Source organism: Nothobranchius furzeri, chromosome 8, assembly GCF_043380555.1.
Source record: "Nothobranchius furzeri strain GRZ-AD chromosome 8, NfurGRZ-RIMD1, whole genome shotgun sequence".
Taxonomy (NCBI): domain Eukaryota; kingdom Metazoa; phylum Chordata; class Actinopteri; order Cyprinodontiformes; family Nothobranchiidae; genus Nothobranchius; species Nothobranchius furzeri.
The window spans coordinates 34,938,710-34,956,641 of NC_091748.1; positions in this window are offsets into that span (position 1 = coordinate 34,938,710).

Consider the following 17,932-nt stretch of genomic DNA (forward strand, 5'->3'; position numbering starts at 1 on the left):
TGCTCTGCTCGTCGCCGTCGGCGACTGCACTGGTCCTGCTGTTGTTTTCTGCTCTGTTCGTCGGCGACTGCGCTGGTCATGCTGCTGTTTTCTTCTCTGCTTGTCGGCGTCTGCTCTGCTCGTCGGAGTCTGCGACTGCGCTGGTCCTGTTGCTGTTTTCTGCTCTGCTCATCGGCGACTGCGCTGGTCCTGCTGGTGTTTTCTGCACTACTCATCGGCGTCGGCGACTGCACTGGCCCTGCTGTTGTTTTCGCCTCTGCTCGTCGGCGTCTGCGACTGCGCTGGTCCTGCTGCTGTTTTCTGCTCTGCTCGTCGGCGACTGCACTGGTCCTGCTGCTTTTTTCTGCACTGCTCATCGGCGTCGGCGACTGTGCTGATCCTGCTGCTGTTTTCTGCTCTGCTCATAGGCGTCGGCGACTGCGCTGGTCCTGCTGCTGTTTTCTGCACTGCTCATCTGCGTCGGCGACTGTGCTGATCCTGCTGCTGTTTTCTGCTCTGGTCGTCGGCGACTGCGCTGGACCTGCTGCTGTTTTCTGCACTGCTCATTGGCGTCTGCGACTGCGTTGATCCTGCTGCTGTTTTCTGCTCTGCTCGTTGGCGTCTGCGACTGCGCATCTCCTGCCGCTTTTTCTGCTCTGCTCGTCGGCGTCTGCGAATGCACTGATCCTGCTGCTGTTTCCTGCTCTGCTCGTCGCCGTCGGCGACTGCGCTGTTCCTGCTGCTGTATTCTGCTCTGCTTGTCTGCGTCAGTGAATGCGCTGATCCTGCTGCTGTTTCCTGCTCTGCTCTTCGCCGTCGGCGACTGCGCTGGTCCTGCTGTTGTTTTCTGCTCTGATCGTCTTCAACTGCGCTGGTCATGCTGCTGTTTTTTTCTCTGCTTGTCGGCGTCTGCTCTGCTCATCGGCGTCTGCGACTGCGCTGGTCCTGCTGCTGTTTTCTGCTCTGCTCATCGGCAACAGCGCTGGTCCTGCTGGTGTTTTCTGCACTGCTCATCGGCGTCGCCGACTGCGTTGATCCTGCTGCTGTTTTCTGCTCTGCTCGTTGGCGTCTGCGACTGCGCATCTCCTGCTGCTTTTTTCTGCTCTGCTCGTCGGCGACTGCGCTGATCCTGCTGCTGTTTCCTGCTCTGCTCGTCGCCGTCGGCGACTGCGCTGTTCCTGCTGCTGTATTCTGCTCTGCTTGTCTGCGTCAGTGAATGCGCTGATCCTGCTGCTGTTTCCTGCTCTGTTCTTCGCCGTCGGCGACTGCGCTGGTCCTGCTGTTGTTTTCTGCTCTGATCGTCTTCAACTGCGCTGGTCATGCTGCTGTTTTTTTCTCTGCTTGTCGGCGTCTGCTCTGCTCATCGGCGTCAGCGACTGCGCTGATCCTGCAGCTGTTTTCTGCTCTGCTCGTCCCCGTCTGCGACTGTGCAGGTCCTGTTGCTGTTTTCTGCTCTGCTCGTTGACGACTGCGCTGATCCTGCTGCTGTTTTCTGCTCTGCTCGTAGGCGTCGCCGACTGCGCTGGTCCTGCTGTTGTTTTCGCCTCTGCTCTGTCTGCGTCTGCTCTGCTCGTCGGCGTCTGCGACTGCGCTGGTCCTGCTGTTGTTTTCGCCTCTGCTCGTCTGCGTCTGCTCTGCTCGTCGGCGTCTGCGACTGCGCTGGTCCTGCTGCTGTTTTCTGCTCTGCTTGTCGGCGACTGTGCTGGTCCTGCTGCTGTTTTCTGCACTGCTCATCGGCGTCGGCGACTGTGCTGATCCTGATGCTGTTTTCTGCTCTGCTCGTAGGCGTCGGCGACTGCGCTGGTCCTGCTGCTGTTTTCTGCACTGCTCATCGGCGTCTGCGACTGCGCTGGTCCTGCTGCTGTTTTCTGCTCTGCTAGTCGGCGACTGCGCTGGTTCTGCTGCTGTTTTCTGCACTGCTCATCGGCGTCGGCGACTCCGTTGATCCTGCTGCTGTTTTCTGCTCTGCTCATTGGCGTCTGCGACTGCGCATCTCCTGCTGCTTTTTTCTGCTCTGCTCGTCGGCGTCAGCGACTGCGCTGACACTGCTGCTGTTTTCTACTCTGATCGTCTGCGACTGCGCATCTCCTGCTGCAGGTTTTTTGCTCTGCTCGTCGGCGACTGCGCTGGTCCTGCTGCTGTTTTCTGCTCGGTTCATCGGCGTCGGCTACTGCGCTGATCCTGCTGCTGTTTTCAGCTCTGCTTGTCTGCGTCAGCGAATGCGCTGATCCTGCTGCTGTTTCCTGCTCTGCTCGTCGCCGTCGGCGACTGCACTGGTCCTGCTGTTGTTTTCTGCTCTGTTCGTCGGCGACTGCACTGGTCATGCTGCTGTTTTCTTCTCTGCTTGTCGGCGTCTGCTCTGCTCGTCGGAGTCTGCGACTGCGCTGGTCCTGCTGCTGTTTTCTGCTCTGCTCATCGGCGACTGCGCTGGTCCTGCTGCTGTTTTCTACTCTGATCGTCTGCGACTGCGCATCTCCTGCTGCCAGTTTTTTGCTCTGCTCGTCGGCGACTGCGCTGGTCCTGCTGCTGTTTTCTGCTCGGCTCATCGGCGTCGGCTACTGCGCTGATCCTGCTAGTGTTTTCTGCTCTGCTTGTCTGCGTCAGCGAATGCGCTGATCCTGCTGCTGTTTTCTGCTCTGTTCGTCGGCGACTGCGCTGGTCATGCTGCTGTTTTCTTCTCTGCTTGTCGGCGTCTGCTCTGCTCATCGGCGTCTGCGACTGCGCTGGTCCTGCTGCTGTTTTCTGCTCTGCTCATCGGCGACTGCGCTGGTCCTGCTGGTGTTTTCTGCACTGCTCATCGGCGTCGGCGACTGCGTTGATCCTGCTGCTGTTTTCTGCTCTGCTCGTTGGCGTCTGCGACTGCGCATCTCCTGCTGCTTTTTTCTGCTCTGCTCGTCGGCGACTGCGCTGGTCCTGCTGCTGTTTTCTGCTCTGCTCATCGGCGTCTGCTACTGCGCTGATCCTGCTGTTGTTTCCTGCTCTGCTCGTCGCTGTCGGCGACTGCGCTGGTCCTGCTGTTGTTTTCTGCTCTGATCGTCGGCGCCGGCGACTGTGCTGGTCCTGCTGCTGTTTTCTTCTCTGCTCGTCGGCGTCTGCTCTGCTCGTCGGCGTCTGCGACTGCACTGATCCTGCTGCTGTTTTCTGCTCTGCTCGTCGGCGTCTGTGACTGCGCATCTCCTGCTAAAGTTTTTTGCTCTGCTCGTCGGCGACTGCGCTTGTCCTGCTGCTGTTTTCTGCTCTGCTCGTAGGCGTCGCCGACTGCACTGGTCCTGCTGTTGTTTTCGCCTCTGCTCGTCTGCGTCTGCTCTGCTCGTCGGCGTCTGCGACTGCGCTGGTCCTGATGCTGTTTTCTGCTCTGCTCGTCGGCGACTGCGCTGGTCCTGCTGCTGTTTTCTGCCCTGCTCATCGGCGTCGGCGACTGCGCTGATCCTGCTGCTGTTTTCTGCTTTGCTCGTAGGCGTCGCCGACAGCGCTGGTCCTGCTGCTGTTTTCTGCTCTGTTCGTCGGCGACTGCGCTGGTCCTGCTGCTGTTTTCTGCACTGCTCATCGGCGTCGGCGACTGCATTGATCCTGCTGCTGTTTTCTGCTCTGCTCGTTGGCGTCTGCGACTGCGCATCTCCTGCTGCTTTTTTCTGCTCTGCTCGTCGGTGTCAGCAACTGCGCTGATCCTGCTGCTGTTTTCTGCTCTGCTCGTCGGTGTCAGCGACTACGCTGATCCTGCTGCTGTTTTCTGCTCTGCTCGTCGGCGTCTGCGACTGCGCATCTCCTGCTGCTGTTTTTTGCTCTTCTCGTCGGCGACTGCGCTGGTCCTGCTGCTGTTTTCTGCTCTGCTCATCAGCGTTGGCTACTGCGCTGATCCTGCTGTTGTTTCCTGCTCTGCTCGTCGCCGTCGGCGACTGCGCTGGTCCTACTGTTGTTTTCTGCTCTGATCGTCGGCACCGGCGACTGCGCTGGTCCTGCTGCTGTTTTCTTCTGGGCTCGTCGGCGTCTGCTCTGCTCGTCGGCGTCTGCGACTGCGCTGATCCTGCTGCTGTTTTCTGCTCTGCTCGTCGGCGTCTGTGACTGCGCATCTCCTGCTGCTGTTTTTTGCTCTGCTCGTCGGCAACTGCGCTTGTCCTGCTGCTGTTTTCTGCTATGATCATCGGCGTCGGCTACTGCGCTGATCCTGCTGCTGTTTTCTGCTCTGCTCGTTGGCGTCTGCGACTGCGCTGGTCCTGCTGTTGTTTTCTGCTCTTATCGTCGGCATCGGCGATTGCGCTGGTCCTGCTGCTGTTTTCTTCTCTGCTCGTCGGCGTCTGCTCTGCTCGTCGGCGTCTGCGACTGCGCTGGTCCTGCTGCTGTTTTCTGCTCTGCTCATCGGCAACTGTGCTGGTCCTGCTGGTGTTGTCGCCTCTGCTCGTCGGCGTCTGCGACTGCGCTGGTCCTGCTGCTGTTTTCTGCTCTGCTCGTCGGCGACTGTGCTGGTCCTGCTGCTGTTTTCTGCACTGCTCATTGGCGTCGGCGACTGTGCTGATCCTGCTGCTGTTTTCTGCTCTGCTTGTGGGCGTCGGCGACTGCTCTGGTCCTGCTGCTGTTTTCTGCTCTGCTCGTCGGCGACTACGCTGGTCCTGCTGCTGTTTTCTGCACTGCTCATTGGCGTCGGCGACTGTGCTGATCCTGCTGCTGTTTTCTGCTCTGCTCGTAGGCGTCGGCGACTGCGATGGTCCTGCTGCTGTTTTCTGCACTGCTCATTGGCGTCGGCGACTGCGCTGATCCTGCTGCTGTTTTCTGCTCTGCTCGTCGGCAACTGCGCTGGACCTGCTGCTGTTTTCTGCACTGCTCATCGGCGTCGGCGACTGCGTTGATCCTGCTGCTGTTTTCTGCTCTGCTCGTTGGCGTCTGCGTCTGCGCATCTCCTGCTACTTTTTTCTGCTCTGCTCGTCGGCGTCAGCGACGGCGCTGATCGTGCAGCTGTTTTCTGCTCTGCTCGTCGGCGTCTGCAACTGCGCATCTCCTGCTGCTGTTTTTTGCTCTACTCGTCGGCGTCGGCGACTGCGGTGATGCTGCTGATGTTTTCTGCTCTGCTCATCGGCGTCAGTGACTGGGCTGATCCTGCTGCTGTTTTCTGCTCTGCCCGTGTGTGTCAACTAATGCGCTGATCCTGCTGCTGTTTCCTGCTCTGCTCGTCGCCGTCGGCGACTTCGCTGGTCCTGCTGTTGTTTTCTGCTCTGATTGCCGGCGTCGGCGACTGCGCTGGTCCTGCTGCTGTTTCTTCTCTGCTCGTCGGCGTCTGCTCTGCTCGTCTGCGTCTGCGCTGGTCCTGCTGCTGTTTTCTGCTCTGCTCGTCGGCGACTGCGCTGGTCCTGCTGCTGTTATCTGCTCTGCTCATAGGCGTCGGCTACTGCACTGATCCTGATGCTGTTTTCTGCTCTGCTTGTCTGCGTCAGCGAATATGCTGATCCTGCTGCTGTTTCCTGCTCTGCTCGTCGCCGTCGGCGACTGCGTTGGTCCTGCTGTTGTTTTCTGCTCTGATCGTCGGCATCGGCGACTGCGCTGGTCCTGCTGCTGTTTTCTTCTCTGCTCGTCGGCGTCTGCTCTGCTCGTCGGCGTCTGCGACTGCGCTGGTCCTGCTGCTGTTTTCTGCTCTGCTCATCGGCGACTGCGCTGGTCCTGCTGGTGTTTTCTGCACTGCTCATCGGCGTCGGTGACTGCGGTGTCCTGCTGTTGTTTTCGCCTCTGCTCGTCGGCGTCTGCAACTGCGCTGGTCCTGCTGCTGTTTTCTGCTCTGCTCGTCGGCGACTGCGCTGGTCCTGCTGCTGTTTTCTGCACTGCTCATTGGTGTCGGCGACTGTGCTGATCCTGCTGCTGTTTTCTGCTCTGCTCGTCGGCGTCGGCGACTGCGCTGGTCCTGCTGCTGTTTTCTGCTCTGCTCGTCGACGACTTCGCTGGTCCTGCTGCTGTTTTCTGCACTGCTCATCGGCGTCGGCGACTGTGCTGATCCTGCTGCTGTTTTCTGCTCTGCTCGTCGGCGTCAGCGACAGCGCTGATCCTGCAGCTGTTTTCTGCTCTGCTCGTCGGCGTGTGCGACTGCTTATCTCCTGCTGCTGTTTTTTGCTCTGCTCGTCGGCGTCGGCGACTGCGCTGATGCTGCTGATGTTTTCTGCTCTGTGCGTCTGTGTCAGCGAATGCGCTGATCCTGCTGCTGTTTCCTGCTCTGCTCGTCGCCGTCGGCGACTTCACTTGGTCCTGCTGTTGTTTTCTGCTCTGATTGCCGGCGTCGGCGACTCCGCTGGTCCTGCTGCTGTTTTCTTCTCTGCTCGTCGGCGTCTGCTCTGCTCGTCGGCGTCTGCGCTGGTCCTGCTGCTGTTTTCTGCTCTGCTCGTCGGCGACTGCGCTGGTCCTGCTGTTGTTTTCGCCTCTGCTTGTCGGCGTCTGCTCTGCTCATCGGCGTCTGCGACTGCGCTGGTCCTGCTGTTGTTTTCTTCTCTGCTCGTCAGCGTCTGCTCTGCTCGTCGGCGTCTGCGCTGGTCCTGCTGCTGTTTTCTGCTCTGCTCGTCGGCGACTGCGCTGGTCCTGCTGCTGTTTTCTTCTCTGCTCGTCGGCGTCTGCTCTGCTCGTCGGCGTCTGCGCTGGTCCTGCTGCTGTTTTCTGCTCTGCTCGTCGGTGACTGCGCTGGCCCTGCTAGTGTTTTCTGCACTGCTCTTCGGCGTCGGCGACTGCGCTGATCCTACCGCTGTTTTCTGCACTGCTCGTCGGCGACTGCGCTGGTCCTGCTGCTGTTTTCTGCTCTGCTCGTTGGCGTCTGCGACTGCTCATCTCCTGCTGCTTTTTTCTGCTCTGCTCGTCGGTGTCAGCGACTACGCTGATCCTGCTGCTGTTTTTTGCTCTGCTCATCGGCGTCGGCGACTGCGCTGATCCTGCTGCTGTTTTCTGCTCTGCTCGTAGGCGTCGGCGACTGCGCTGGTCCTGCTGCTGTTTTCTGCACTGCTCATCGGTGTCGGCGACTGCGCTGATCCTGCTGCTGTTTTCTGCTCTGCTCGTAGGCGTCGCCGACTGCGCTGGTCCTGCTGTTGTTTTCGCCTCTCTTCGTCTGCGTCTGCTCTGCTCGTCGGCGACTGCGACTGCGCTGGTCCTGCTGTTGTTTTCGCCTCTGCTTGTCTGCGTCTGCTCTGCTCGTCGCCGTCTGCGACTGTGCAGGTCCTGTTGCTGTTTTCTGCTCTGCTCATCGGCGACTGTGCTGGTCCTGCTGCTGTTTTCTGCACTGCTCATCGGCGTCGGCGACTGCGTTGATCCTGCTGCTGTTTTCTGCTCTGCTCATTGGCGTTTGCGACTGCGCATCTCCTGCTGCTTTTTTCTGCTCTGCTCGTTCGCGTCAGCGACTGCGCTGACCCTGTTGCTGTTTTCTGCTCTGATCGTCGGCGTCTGCGACTGTGCAACTCCTGCTGCTGTTTTCTTCTCTGCTCGTCGGCATCTGCTCTGATCGTCGGCGTCTGCGACTGCGCTGGTCGTGCTGCTGTTTTCTGCTCTGCTCACCGACGACTGCGCTGGTTCTGCTGGTGTTTTCTGCACTGCTCATCGGCGTCGGCGACTGCGCTGGTCCTGCTGTTGTTTTCGCCTCTGCTCGTCGGCGTCTGCGACTGCACTGGACCTGCTACTTTCGCTGGTCCTGCTACTGTTTTCTGCTCTGCTCGTCGGCTACTGTGCTGATCCTGCTGCTGTTTTCTGCTCTGCTCGTAGGCGTCGGCGACTGCGCTGGTCCTGCTGCTGTTTTCTGCACTGCTCATCGGCGTCTGCGACTGCGCTGGTCCTGTTGCTGTTTTCTGCTCTGCTCGTCGGCGACTGTGCTGGTCCTGCTGCTGTTTTCTGCACTGCTCATCGGCGTCGGCGACTATGTTGATCCTGCTGCTGTTTTCTGCTCTGCTCATTGGCGTCTGCGACTGCGCATCTCCTGCTGCTTTTTTCTGCTCTGCTCGTCGGCGTCAGCGACTGCGCTGACCCTGCTGCTGTTTTCTGCTCTGATCGTCTGCGACTGCGCATCTCCTGCTGCTGTTTTTTGCTCTGCTCGTCGGCATCAGTGACTGCGCTGATCCTGCTGCTTTTTTCTGCTCGGCTCGTCGGCGTCTGCGACTGCGCATCTCCTGCTGCTGTTTTTTGCTCTGCTCGTCGGCGACTGCGCTGGTCCTGCTGCTGTTTTCTGCTCTGCTCATCGGCGTCGGCTACTGCGCTGATCCTGCTGCTGTTTTCTGCTCTGCTTGTCTGCATCAGCGAATGCGCTGATCCTGCTGCTCTTTCCTGCTCTGCTCGTCGCCGTCGGCGACTGCGCTGGTCCTGCTGCTGTTTTCTGCTCTGCTCATCAGCGTCAGCTACTGCACTGATCCTGCTGTTGTTTCCTGCTCTGCTCGTCGACGTCGGCGACTGCGCTGGTCCTGCTGTTGTTTTCTGCTCTGATCGTCGGCGCCGGCGACTGCGCTGGTCCTGCTGCTGTTTTCTTCTCTGCTCGTCGGCGTCTGCTCTGCTCGTCGGCGTTGCGACTGCGCTGATCCTGCTGCTGTTTTCTGCTCTGCTCGTCGGCGTCTGTGACTGCGCATCTCCTGCTGCTGTTTTTTGCTCTGCTCGTCGGCGACTGCGCTTGTCCTGCTGCTGTTTTCTGCTATTATCATCGGTGTCGGCTACTGCGCTGATCCTGCTGCTTTTTTCTGCTCTGCTCGTCGGCGTCAGCGACTGCGCTGATCCTGCAGCTGTTTTCTGCTCTGCTCGTCCCCGTCTGCGACTGTGCAGGTCCTGTTGCTGTTTTCTGCTCTGCTCGTTGGCGACTGCGCTGATCCTGCTGCTGTTTTCTGCTCTGCTCGTAGGCGTCGCCGACTGCGCTGGTCCTGCTGTTGTTTTCGCCTCTGCTTTGTCTGCGTCTGCTCTGCTCGTCGGCGTCTGCGACTGCGCTGGTCCTGCTGTTGTTTTCGCCTCTGCTCGTCTGCGTCTGCTCTGCTCGTCGGCGTCTGCGACTGCGCTGGTCCTGCTGCTGTTTTCTGCTCTGCTTGTCGGCGACTGTGCTGGTCCTGCTGCTGTTTTCTGCACTGCTCATCGGCGTCGGCGACTGTGCTGATCCTGATGCTGTTTTCTGCTCTGCTCGTAGGCGTCGGCGACTGCGCTGGTCCTGCTGCTGTTTTCTGCACTGCTCATCGGCGTCTGCGACTGCGCTGGTCCTGCTGCTGTTTTCTGCTCTGCTAGTCGGCGACTGCACTGGTTCTGCTGCTGTTTTCTGCCCTGCTCATCGGCGTCGGCGACTCCGTTGATCCTGCTGCTGTTTTCTGCTCTGCTCATTGGCGTCTGCGACTGCGCATCTCCTGCTGCTTTTTTCTGCTCTGCTCGTCGGCGTCAGCGACTGCGCTGACACTGCTGCTGTTTTCTACTCTGATCGTCTGCGACTGCGCATCTCCTGCTGCCGGTTTTTTGCTCTGCTCGTCGGCGACTGCGCTGGTCCTGCTGCTGTTTTCTGCTCGGCTCATCGGCGTCGGCTACTGCGCTGATCCTGCTGCTGTTTTCTGCTCTGCTTGTCTGCGTCAGCGAATGCGCTGATCCTGCTGCTGTTTCCTGCTCTGCTCGTCGCCGTCGGCAACTGCACTGGTCCTGCTGTTGTTTTCTGCTCGGTTCGTCGGCGACTGCGCTGGTCATGCTGCTGTTTTCTTCTCTGCTTGTCGGCGTCTGCTCTGCTCGTCGGAGTCTGCGACTGCGCTGGTCCTGCTGCTGTTTTCTGCTCTGCTCATCGGCGACTGCGCTGGTCCTGCTGCTGTTTTCTACTCTGATCGTCTGCGACTGCGCATCTCCTGCTGCCGGTTTTTTGCTCTGCTCGTCGGCGACTGCGCTGGTCCTGCTGCTGTTTTCTGCTCGGCTCATCGGCGTCGGCTACTGCGCTGATCCTGCTGCTGTTTTCTGCTCTGCTTGTCTGCGTCAGCGAATGCGCTGATCCTGCTGCTGTTTCCTGCTCTGCTCGTCGCCGTCGGCGACTGCACTGGTCCTGCTGTTGTTTTCTGCTCTGTTCGTCGGCGACTGCGCTGGTCATGCTGCTGTTTTCTTCTCTGCTTGTCGGCGTCTGCTCTGCTCGTCAGAGTCTGCGACTGCGCTGGTCCTGTTGCTGTTTTCTGCTCTGCTCATCGGCGACTGCGCTGGTCCTGCTGGTGTTTTCTGCACTACTCATCGGCGTCGGCGACTGCACTGGCCCTGCTGTTGTTTTCGCCTCTGCTCGTCGGCGTCTGCGACTGCGCTGGTCCTGCTGCTGTTTTCTGCTCTGCTCGTCGGCGACTGCACTGGTCCTGCTGCTTTTTTCTGCACTGCTCATCGGCGTCGGCGACTGTGCTGATCCTGCTGCTGTTTTCTGCTCTGCTCATAGGCGTCGGCGACTGCGCTGGTCCTGCTGCTGTTTTCTGCACTGCTCATCTGCGTCGGCGACTGTGCTGATCCTGCTGCTGTTTTCTGCTCTGGTCGTCGGCGACTGCGCTGGACCTGCTGCTGTTTTCTGCACTGCTCATTGGCGTCTGCGACTGCGTTGATCCTGCTGCTGTTTTCTGCTCTGCTCGTTGGCGTCTGCGACTGCGCATCTCCTGCCGCTTTTTCTGCTCTGCTCGTCGGCGTCTGCGAATGCACTGATCCTGCTGCTGTTTCCTGCTCTGCTCGTCGCCGTCGGCGACTGCGCTGTTCCTGCTGCTGTATTCTGCTCTGCTTGTCTGCGTCAGTGAATGCGCTGATCCTGCTGCTGTTTCCTGCTCTGCTCTTCGCCGTCGGCGACTGCGCTGGTCCTGCTGTTGTTTTCTGCTCTGATCGTCTTCAACTGCGCTGGTCATGCTGCTGTTTTTTTCTCTGCTTGTCGGCGTCTGCTCTGCTCATCGGCGTCTGCGACTGCGCTGGTCCTTCTGCTGTTTTCTGCTCTGCTCATCGGCAACAGCGCTGGTCCTGCTGGTGTTTTCTGCACTGCTCATCGGCGTCGCCGACTGCGTTGATCCTGCTGCTGTTTTCTGCTCTGCTCGTTGGCGTCTGCGACTGCGCATCTCCTGCTGCTTTTTTCTGCTCTGCTCGTCGGCGACTGCGCTGATCCTGCTGCTGTTTCCTGCTCTGCTCGTCGCCGTCGGCGACTGCGCTGTTCCTGCTGCTGTATTCTGCTCTGCTTGTCTGCGTCAGTGAATGCGCTGATCCTGCTGCTGTTTCCTGCTCTGTTCTTCGCCGTCGGCGACTGCGCTGGTCCTGCTGTTGTTTTCTGCTCTGATCGTCTTCAACTGCGCTGGTCATGCTGCTGTTTTTTTCTCTGCTTGTCGGCGTCTGCTCTGCTCATCGGCGTCAGCGACTGCGCTGATCCTGCAGCTGTTTTCTGCTCTGCTCGTCCCCGTCTGCGACTGTGCAGGTCCTGTTGCTGTTTTCTGCTCTGCTCGTTGACGACTGCGCTGATCCTGCTGCTGTTTTCTGCTCTGCTCGTAGGCGTCGCCGACTGCGCTGGTCCTGCTGTTGTTTTCGCCTCTGCTCTGTCTGCGTCTGCTCTGCTCGTCGGCGTCTGCGACTGCGCTGGTCCTGCTGTTGTTTTCGCCTCTGCTCGTCTGCGTCTGCTCTGCTCGTCGGCGTCTGCGACTGCGCTGGTCCTGCTGCTGTTTTCTGCTCTGCTTGTCGGCGACTGTGCTGGTCCTGCTGCTGTTTTCTGCACTGCTCATCGGCGTCGGCGACTGTGCTGATCCTGATGCTGTTTTCTGCTCTGCTCGTAGGCGTCGGCGACTGCGCTGGTCCTGCTGCTGTTTTCTGCACTGCTCATCGGCGTCTGCGACTGCGCTGGTCCTGCTGCTGTTTTCTGCTCTGCTAGTCGGCGACTGCGCTGGTTCTGCTGCTGTTTTCTGCACTGCTCATCGGCGTCGGCGACTCCGTTGATCCTGCTGCTGTTTTCTGCTCTGCTCATTGGCGTCTGCGACTGCGCATCTCCTGCTGCTTTTTTCTGCTCTGCTCGTCGGCGTCAGCGACTGCGCTGACACTGCTGCTGTTTTCTACTCTGATCGTCTGCGACTGCGCATCTCCTGCTGCAGGTTTTTTGCTCTGCTCGTCGGCGACTGCGCTGGTCCTGCTGCTGTTTTCTGCTCGGTTCATCGGCGTCGGCTACTGCGCTGATCCTGCTGCTGTTTTCAGCTCTGCTTGTCTGCGTCAGCGAATGCGCTGATCCTGCTGCTGTTTCCTGCTCTGCTCGTCGCCGTCGGCGACTGCACTGGTCCTGCTGTTGTTTTCTGCTCTGTTCGTCGGCGACTGCGCTGGTCATGCTGCTGTTTTCTTCTCTGCTTGTCGGCGTCTGCTCTGCTCGTCGGAGTCTGCGACTGCGCTGGTCCTGCTGCTGTTTTCTGCTCTGCTCATCGGCGACTGCGCTGGTCCTGCTGCTGTTTTCTACTCTGATCGTCTGCGACTGCGCATCTCCTGCTGCCGGTTTTTTGCTCTGCTCGTCGGCGACTGCGCTGGTCCTGCTGCTGTTTTCTGCTCGGCTCATCGGCGTCGGCTACTGCGCTGATCCTGCTGCTGTTTTCTGCTCTGCTTGTCTGCGTCAGCGAATGCGCTGATCCTGCTGCTGTTTCCTGCTCTGCTCGTCGCCGTCGGCGACTGCACTGGTCCTGCTGCTGTTTTCTGCTCTGTTCGTCGGTGACTGCGCTGGTCATGCTGCTGTTTTCTTCTCTGCTTGTCGGCGTCTGCTCTGCTCATCGGCGTCTGCGACTGCGCTGGTCCTGCTGCTGTTTTCTGCTCTGCTCATCGGCGACTGCACTGGTCCTGCTGGTGTTTTCTGCACTGCTCATCGGCGTCGGCGACTGCGTTGATCCTGCTGCTTTTTTCTGCTCTGCTCGTCGGCGACTGCGCTGGTCCTGCTGCTGTTTTCTGCTCTGCTCATCGGCGTCTGCTACTGCGCTGATCCTGCTGTTGTTTCCTGCTCTGCTCGTCGCTGTCGGCGACTGCGCTGGTCCTGCTGTTGTTTTCTGCTCTGATCGTCGGCGCCGGCGACTGTGCTGGTCCTGCTGCTGTTTTCTTCTCTGCTCGTCGGCGTCTGCTCTGCTCGTCGGCGTCTGCGACTGCACTGATCCTGCTGCTGTTTTCTGCTCTGCTCGTCGGCGTCTGTGACTGCGCATCTCCTGCTAAAGTTTTTTGCTCTGCTCGTCGGCGACTGCGCTTGTCCTGCTGCTGTTTTCTGCTCTGCTCATCGGCGTCGGCTACTGCGCTGATCCTGCAGCTGTTTTCTGCTCTGCTCGTCGCCGTCTGCGACTGTGCTGGTCCTGTTGATGTTTTCTGCTCTGCTCGTCGGCGACTGCACTGATCCTGCTGCTGTTTTCTGCTCTGCTCGTAGGCGTCGCCGACTGTGCTGGTCCTGCTGTTGTTTTCGCCTCTGCTCGTCTGCGTCTGCTCTGCTCGTCGGCGTCTGCGACTGCACTGGTCCTGCTGTTGTTTTCGCCTCTGCTCGTCTGCGTCTGCTCTGCTCGTCGGCGTCTGCGACTGCGCTGGTCCTGATGCTGTTTTCTGCTCTGCTCGTCGGCGACTGCGCTGGTCCTGCTGCTGTTTTCTGCCCTGCTCATCGGCGTCGGCGACTGCGCTGATCCTGCTGCTGTTTTCTGCTTTGCTCGTAGGTGTCGCCGACAGCGCTGGTCCTGCTGCTGTTTTCTGCTCTGTTCGTCGGCGACTGCGCTGGTCCTGCTGCTGTTTTCTGCACTGCTCATCGGCGTCGGCGACTGCATTGATCCTGCTGCTGTTTTCTGCTCTGCTCGTTGGCGTCTGCGACTGCGCATCTCCTGCTGCTTTTTTCTGCTCTGCTCGTCGGTGTCAGCAACTGCGCTGATCCTGCTGCTGTTTTCTGCTCTGCTCGTCGGTGTCAGCGACTACGCTGATCCTGCTGCTGTTTTCTGCTCTGCTCGTCGGCGTCTGCGACTGCGCATCTCCTGCTGCTGTTTTTTGCTCTTCTCGTCGGCGACTGCGCTGGTCCTGCTGCTGTTTTCTGCTCTGCTCATCAGCGTTGGCTACTGCGCTGATCCTGCTGTTGTTTCCTGCTCTGCTCGTCGCCGTCGGCGACTGCGCTGGTCCTACTGTTGTTTTCTGCTCTGATCGTCGGCACCGGCGACTGCGCTGGTCCTGCTGCTGTTTTCTTCTGGGCTCGTCGGCGTCTGCTCTGCTCGTCGGCGTCTGCGACTGCGCTGATCCTGCTGCTGTTTTCTGCTCTGCTCGTCGGCGTCTGTGACTGCGCATCTCCTGCTGCTGTTTTTTGCTCTGCTCGTCGGCAACTGCGCTTGTCCTGCTGCTGTTTTCTGCTATGATCATCGGCGTCGGCTACTGCGCTGATCCTGCTGCTGTTTTCTGCTCTGCTCGTTGGCGTCTGCGACTGCGCATCTCCTGCTGCTTTTTTCTGCTCTGCTCATCGGCGTCAGCGACTGCGCTGATCCTGCAGCTGTTTTCTGCTCTGCTCGTCGCCGTCTGCGACTGTGCTGGTCCTGTTGCTGTTTTCTGCTCTGCTCGTTGAAGACTGTGCTGATCCTGCTGCTGTTTTCTGCTCTGCTCGTAGGCGTCGCCGACTGCGCTGGTCCTGCTGTTGTTTTCGCCTCTGCTCGTCTGCGTCTGCTCTGCTCGTCGGCGTCTGCGACTGCGCTGGTCCAGCTGTTGTTTTCTGCTCTGCTCGTCGGCGTCTGTGACTGCGCATCTCCTGCTGCTGTTTTTTGCTCTGCTCGTCGGCGACTGCGCTTGTCCTGCTGCTGTTTTCTGCTATGATCATCGGCGTCGGCTACTGCGCTGATCCTGCTGCTGTTTTCTGCTCTGCTCGTTGGCGTCTGCGACTGCGCATCTCCTGCTGCTTTTTTCTGCTCTGCTCGTCGGCGTCAGCGACTGCGCTGATCCTGCAGCTGTTTTCTGCTCTGCTCGTCGCCGTCTGCGACTGTGCTGGTCCTGTTGCTGTTTTCTGCTCTGCTCGTTGGCGACTGCGCTGATCCTGCTGCTGTTTTCTGCTCTGCTCGTAGGCGTCGCCGACTGCGCTGGTCCTGCTGTTGTTTTCGCCTCTGCTCGTCTGAGTCTGCTCTGCTCGTCGGCGTCTGTGACTGCGCTGGTCCTGCTGTTGTTTTCGCCTCTGCTCGTCTGCGTCTGCTCTGCTCGTCGGCGTCTGCGACTGCGCTGGTCCTGCTGCTGTTTTCTGCTCTGCTCGTCAGCGACTGTGCTGGTCCTGCTGCTGTTTTCTGCACTGCTCATCGGCGTCGGCGACTCTGCTGATCCCGATGCTGTTTTCTGCTCTGCTCGTAGGCGTCGGCGACAGCGCTGGTCCTGCTGCTGTTTTCTGACTGCTCATCGGCGTCTGCAACTGCGCTGGTCCTGCTGCTGTTTTCTGCTCTGCTTGTCGGCGACTGCGCTGGTTCTGCTGCTGTTTTCTGCACTGCTCATCGGCGTCGGCGACTGCGTTGATCCTGCTGCTGTTTTCTGCTCTGCTCATTGGCGTCTGCGACTGCGCATCTCCTGCTGCTTTTTTCTGCTCTGCTCGTCGGCGTCAGCGACTGCGCTGACCCTGCTGCTGTTTTATACTCTGATCGTCTGCGACTGCGCATCTCCTGCTGCTGTTTTTTGCTCTGCTCGTCGGCGACTGCGCTGGTCCTGCTGCTGTTTTCTGCTCTGCTCATCGGCGTCGGCTACTGTGCTGATCCTGCTGCTGTTTTCTGCCCTGCTTGTCTGCGTCAGCGAATGCGCTGATCCTGCTGCTGTTTTCTGCTCTGCTCGTCACCTTCGGCGACTGCACTGGTCCTGCTGTTGTTTTCTGCTCTGATCGTCGGCGACTGCGCTGGTCATGCTGCTGTTTTCTTCTCTGCTTGTCGGCGTCTGCTCTGCTCGTCGGAGTCTGCGACTGCGCTGGTCCTGCTGCTGTTTTCTGCTCTGCTCATCGGCGACTGCGCTGGTCCTGCTGGTGTTTTCTGCACTGCTCATCGGCGTCGGCGACTGCACTGGCCCTGCTGTTGTTTTCGCCTCTGCTCGTCGGCGTCTGCGACTGCACTGGTCCTGCTGCCGTTTTCTGCTCTGCTCGTCGGCGACTGCACTGGTCCTGCTGCTTTTTTCTGCACTGCTCATCGGCGTCGGCGACTGTGCTGATCCTGCTGCTGTTTTCTGCTCTGCTCGTAGGCGTCGGCGACTGCGCTGGTCCTGCTGCTGTTTTCTGCACTGCTCATCGGCGTCGGCGACTGTGCTGATCCTGCTGCTGTTTTCTGCTCTGCTCGTCGGCGACTGCGCTGGACCTGCTGCTGTTTTCTGCACTGCTCATCGGCGTCGGTGAATGCGTTGATCCTGCTGCTGTTTTCTGCTCTGCTTGTTGGCGTCTGCGACTGAGCATCTCCTGCCGCTTTTTTCTGCTCTGCTCGGCGGCGTCTGCGAATGCGCTGATCCTGCTGCTGTTTCCTGCTCTGCTCGTCGCCGTCTGCGACTGCGCTGGTCCTGCTGCTGTATTCTGCTCTGCTTGTCTGCGTCAGCGAATGCGCTGATCCTGCTGCTGTTTCCTGCTCTGCTCTTCGCCGTCGGCGACTGCGCTGGTCCTGCTGTTGTTTTCTGCTCTGATCGTCTTCAACTGCGCTGGTCATGCTGCTGTTTTTTTCTCTGCTTGTCGGCGTCTGCCCTGCTCGTCGGTGTCTGCGACTGCGGTGGTCCTGATGCTGTTTTCTGCTCTGCTCATCGGCGACTGCGCTGGTCCTGCTGGTGTTTTCTGCACTGCTCATCGGCGTCGGCGACTGCGTTGATCCTGCTGCTGTTTTCTGCTCTGCTCGTTGGCGTATGCGACTGCGCATCTCCTGCTGCTTTTTTCTGCTCTGCTCGTCGGCGTCAGCAACTGCGCTGATCCTGCTGCTGTTTTCTGCACTGCTCATTGGCGTCGGCGACTGCGTTGATCCTGCTGATGTTTTCTGCTCTGCTCGTCGGCGACTGCGCTGGTCCTGCTGCTGTTTTCTGCTCTGCCCATCGGCATCGGCTACTGCGCTGATCCTGCTGTTGATTCCTGCTCTGCTCGTCGCCGTCGGCGACTGCGCTGGTCCTGCTGTTGTTTTCTGCTCTGCTCGTCGGCGCCGGCGACTGCGCTGGTCCTGCTGCTGTTTTCTTCTCTGCTCGACGGCGTCTGCTCTGCTCGTCGGCGTCTGCGACTGCGCTGATCCTGCTGCTGTTTTCTGCTCTGCTCGTCGGCGTCTGTGACTGCGCATCTCCTGCTAAAGTTTTTTGCTCTGCTCGTCGGCGACTGCGCTTGTCCTGCTGCTGTTTTCTGCTATGATCATCGGCGTCGGCTACTGCGCTGATCCTGCTGCTGTTTTCTGCTTTGCTCGTTGGCGTCTGCGACTGCGCATCTCCTGCTGCTTTTTTTCTGCTCTGCTCGTCGGCGTCAGCGACTGAGCTGATCCTGCAGCTGTTTTCTGCTCTGCTCTTTGCCGTCTGCGACTGTGCTGGTCCTGTTGCTGTTTTCTGCTCTGTTCGTCGGCGACTGCGCTGATCCTGCTGCTGTTTTCTGCTCTGCTCGTTGGTGTCGCCGACTGCGCTGGTCCTGCTATTGTTTTCGCCTCTGCTTGTCTGTGTCTGCTCTGCTCGTCGGCGTCTGCGACTGCGCTGGTCCTGCTGTTGTTTTCGCCTCTGCTCGTCTGCGTCTGCTCTGCTCGTGGCATCTGCGACTGCGCTGGTCCTGCTGCTGTTTTATGCTCTGCTCGTCGGCGACTGCGCTGGTCCAGCTGCTGTTTTCTGCACTGCTCATCGGCGTCGGCGACTGCGCTGATCCTGCTGCTGTTTTCTGCTTTGCTCGTAGGCGTCGCCGACTGCGCTGGTCCTGCTGCTGTTTTCTGCACTGCTCATCGGCGTCGGCGACTGCGTTGATCCTGCTGCTGTTTTCTGCTCTGCTCGTTGGCGTCTGCGACTGCGCATCATCTGCTGCTTTTTTCTGCTCTGCTCGTCGGCGTCAGCAACTGCGCTGATCCTGCTGCTGTTTTCTGCT